The sequence below is a fragment of the Procambarus clarkii genome, chromosome 57 (assembly GCF_040958095.1).
Source record: "Procambarus clarkii isolate CNS0578487 chromosome 57, FALCON_Pclarkii_2.0, whole genome shotgun sequence".
Taxonomy (NCBI): Eukaryota; Metazoa; Arthropoda; class Malacostraca; order Decapoda; family Cambaridae; genus Procambarus; species Procambarus clarkii.
The window spans coordinates 16,150,015-16,155,014 of NC_091206.1; positions in this window are offsets into that span (position 1 = coordinate 16,150,015).

Sequence of the window (5,000 nt, forward strand, 5' to 3'; positions counted from 1 at the left end):
TTGTCCAAAGACTGATTTTTTTCGAGTACCTATTTCTTATGAGAATGTGTTCCATGAATGGTTGTGTGGAGGGTGGACCTTCAAGCAACAAGCAAGGTGGCAGGGGGGGGGGCGGAAGGGAACTATGAGGAGGAAGCGCCAAGCCATTGCGACTATATAGCACAGGGAAGGGGTCAGGATAAGGATTTGGGATGGGACGGGGGAAGAGGAATGGTGCCCAACCACTTGGACGATCGGGGATTGAACACCGACCTGCATGAAGCGAGGCCGTCGCTCTACCGTCCAGCCCGTCCAGGAGGGGGGCGGAGGAAACGGCACAGCATTACACAAGAGTCCTGACATGGTTGATTCCTATTCAACTTGCAAGATTTACTTGGTAATATCATTACCGGGAGAGGTTATGGTGGTCAAGCTCCTTCACCATTTTCTGTAGTACCTGAAAATTCCTGCACATTGTTGGTTAGGCTTCTTAAAAGTGGGAATCGCCTTATTAAATGATCGCCAACTCACCATGAATTACTAATATTATTAATATCCTATTCAATACTTAACAACTCTTTAAATGATCACTGTGGAATTTTGTGACCTAAAGGGCATAGATCCGGTCATATGGGGTCACGCAGCCACTGACATTTCTGACTCAACTAAAGTAACCTACCTGTAACCTTTGAGTAATATTTGGCCTACCTTACAAAGGTTCAAAGGTGCTGCCTGGCTCAGCCCCCAGGAGATGACTCTCTGATCGAGCATCTACCGGACCTCCACACAGGCGCCACATCGTTTATGGATTTGTGAGAAATGTATGTAGCTTTATGTGGGTGGAAGACTTCACTACACTACCATGAGTGAGGATTTGGGTTGACAGAAAGGGAATGCAACATCTGCATGCTGAAGTGGTTCTTGAAGTGCAAGATGCTGCGCTATGTTCTCCTACGTTATCATTTATTTTTGTTAAGTAGTTGAATGAGTGTTAACATATTCATCTATATCAGGAGTCACAATTAAACTCGTTAATATTGCTAATAGAGATAACAGGTTGGCACAACTTGGCCAGGCAAACGTGGAGGTTGATTAGGAAGAAGGAAGTAGGACGAGGGAGAGAATGGAGAGGGAGGGGGAATTATTAGGAGAAAGCACCAAGGCGAGGAAGACAGTGGTGGGGGGGTGGGGGCGAGGAAGAGTGTTGCTAGCGGGGAGGGGGGGAGGAAGGGTTGAGTTTGTTGTGAGAGGAAGTGAGAGAGGGATATATAAGAGGGTGAGGAGGGGGGGATGGGGCACGGGACGAGTGGGTGATCACAGGAGAAGGGTTATATAGGTACAAGTGACAGGATGAACAACCCAGCGGGGGGGGGTTTCTTCCTATTGGGGAGTGTTGTACTCGCAGTTATAGCGGCATGTCCACTCGCAGCACGAGTGACGCTGCCCAATAAACTCACCCTTCGGGGCAAAAAGACGAGCACTAACTGGAGGAGGCAGTACAGGAGCCAGGGAGAGAATGGGAGGAAGAGGGTGGCGTACGGAAAAGGAGAATATGTGGGGTGGTGGCGATGGGTGGGGGTGGGAGAGAAGCTGTCAGCACGCCCGAAATACTCTGTGCGCCCCCCGACCAAGCCCCCCCGACCAGCCCCCCGACCAGCAGTCTCCCATCACCGCCACCAGCACACCCCTCGCTGACATGCTGTTCTTGTGGGGGGCCGGAGGTGGGGGAGGCTGGGTGCTGGAGGCACTTTGAACAAGCCAGAGATCATCAACCAGGCCAGGAGGTGGGAGAGGGGGTGAGGAATGGGTGGGAGAGGAAGTGAGGAATGGGAGGGAGAGAGGGAGTGAGGAAGTAAAGTAATGGTAACGGACAGAGAGGCAGAAGTTAGTATAAGAACGTGGGACAGGCACGTGACCACGCCCCCCAGGACGTGACAGGCACGTGACCACGCCCCCCAGGACGCGACAGGCACGTGACCACGCCCCCCAGGACGTGACAGGCACGTGACCACGCCCCCCAGGACGTGACAGGCACGTGACCACGCCCCCCAGGACGCGACAGGCACGTGACCACGCCCCCCAGGACGCGACAGGCACGTGACCACGCCCCCCAGGACGCGACAGGCACGTGACCACGCCCCCAGGACGCGACAGGCACACCCCTGCCGTGACCACGCCCCCCAGGACGCGACAGGCACGTGACCACGCCCCCCAGGACGCGACAGGCACGTGACCACGCCCCCCAGGATGCAACAGGCACGTGACCACGCCCCCCAGGACGCGACAGGCACGTGACCACGCCCCCCAGGACGCGACAGGCACGTGACCACGCCCCCCAGGATGCAACAGGCACGTGACCACGCCCCCAGGACGCGACAGGCACGTGACCACGCCCCCCAGGACGCGACAGGCACGTGACCACGCCCCCCAGGACGCGACAGGCACGTGACCACGCCCCCCAGGATGCAACAGGCACGTGACCACGCCCCCCAGGACGCGACAGGCACGTGACCACGCCCCCAGGACGCGACAGGCACGTGACCACGCCCCCAGGACGCGACAGGCACGTGACCACGCCCCCAGGACGCGACAGGCACGCCCCTGCCGTGCTAACTACCTAACCACCCAGGCAATAAGAGCCGTCTGCTACCCGGCTCGCGACAGCTGCCACTAAACACAAGACGCTGAACATAAACATCAGGTCGTAGACACCCTCTCACCCTAGAGCCCTCCAGGCAGGTCCTGGAGAAGACAGGACCTCTTCTCCAGGTAAACAATACGACGCCAGCTCCAGTTTACGACAGAGTTTCCACCACGCAGCCCAGGAAGATAGCGGCCGAGGACCTGAAGCCCCTACGGATATCTCTCAGCTCAATCGAGTTGACAGCCCGAATATGAGCCTGAAATCAGCAAGTAAAACCCCATAAGGCCAAATATGAGTTCTAATACCTTTCCCCCTTACCCATCCCTCCAGAGACATGCTAAAGTGGCCGGCCATGTCCCCCGGCGTAACCTCAGCACGAGGTTAACCACAAAATGGAGCGCCATCTGCCCACGTGTCTTCCCTCGTTGTCTCCTTCCTCAGGCAGGTCCTCAAGACGACACAAGCCACAGAACTCGGTGTCATCTGTACATCACTTGAGTTGCCTCACGCTACGGTCGCCTCACCACATGTTGTGGGGAAGAGAAACTCTATAGTGAGTCTCCTCTACTGTGTTACTGGTGATTTGTGAGTCCCTGTGTGTCTGGGTGTGGTGGTTGGTGGTGGTTGTGTCTGGGTGTGGTGGTTGGTGGTGGTGGTTGTGTCTGGGTGTGGTGGTTGGTGGTGGTTGTGTCTGGGTGTGGTGGGTGGTGGTGGTTGTGTCTGGGTGTGGTGGGTGGTGGTGGTTGTGTCTGGGTGTGGTGGTTGGTGGTGGTTGTGTCTGGGTGTGGTGGTTGGTGGTGGTGGTTGTGTCTGGGTGTGGTGGTTGGTGGTGGTGGTTGTGTCTGGGTGTGGTGGTTGGTGGTGGTTGTGGCTGTATGTCTGGCTGTGGTGGTAGGTGTGTCTGTGGGTGTGTTACTTGGTGGCGGTTATGATATCAGGATATATATGTCTTCATGCGGCTGTGATATCCCGGTATTGACTGCTGTGGTTACGAGTCAAGGGTGTATTAGTTAGAACGTTGAGAGCACGACACACTGCCACGGACAAATCACCTTTGACAGACAAGGATGGCATGCGTTCCTCTCAACTTTCTCGCTTACGACAAAGCCCCGGAATGTATTATATTAGTTAAGTATACCATCGGGATTCTCGCTTGCATAGCCCCTTCATAGGTGAACAAATCCCGTTTTCTGTTACATATTTTTTTCCGTAAAGACTAGGAAGACATGTTTATAGTAAACCAGGAGAAAGATTCCAGATGTAGAGGTGATTTCTTAGTACATTTATTTCTAGCTACCCATAGGGTAATGACCCATGGGAATCGCCTGGCCATTAAAGCCTTAAATACCCTAAAAAATAATGGGTGTAGAGGAACTTTGACACGCTGTTTACTGTCCCAGTCGAGGCCTCTCAAGAGACTGGCCCTCAGGTAAATCCAGGTGATACAGGTGATCATCCCCCCCCCCCCACCGCCCCCCCACACGCAGCCCATCGCTCACCGCCCACCACAAGAGTGCGGATGGCTGACACACCTCTCCAACACCCCCTTAATTAGTGCCCCAGGTGAGCCCTCTCACTCACGCCTACACTCTCTCTCTCTCTCTCTCTCTCTCTCTCTCTCTCTCTCTCTCTCTCTCTCTCTCTCTCTCTCTCTCTCTCTCTCTCTCTCCGCTCCCTCACCTGGACTACTCTGCACGTTCATCAACTCACCTGAACCACTCTCCACACTCACTTGGGCTACTCTCCATGGTCTCACACTCACCAGGGCCCTTCTGCACGCTCTCACACTCACCAGGGCCGTTCTGCACACTCTCACACTCACCAGGGCCCTTCTACACACTCTCACACTCACCAGGGCCCTTCTGCACGCTCTCACACTCACCAGGTTCCTTCTGCACACTCTCACACTCAACAGGGCCCTTCTACACACTCTCACACTCAACAGGGCCCTTCTGCACACTCTCACACTCACCAGGGCCCTTCTGCACGCTCTCACACTCACTAGGGCCCTTCTGCACGCTCTCACACTCACCAGGTTCCTTCTACACACTCTCACACTCACCAGGTTCCTTCTGCACACTCTCACACTCACCAGGGCCCTTCTGCACGCTCTCACACTCACCAGGGCCCTTCTACACGCTCTCACACTCACCAGGGCCTCTTCTGTTTTAGTTTAAAACATTAATACTTCTGTTTAATAAGATGTTGAGTATTGTCTAAAAGATAATACTCAACATCTCACCCCTGTACAAAGATAAAGAAATGGAATCCCTTAAAACTTTGCCAAACGAGGTTTTACGAGTAATCTTGCGGGCTTCAAAGTTCACGAGAAAAGTCATTTTAAAGTGAGATAATTCTTGTCCCTCAGCACTGAGAA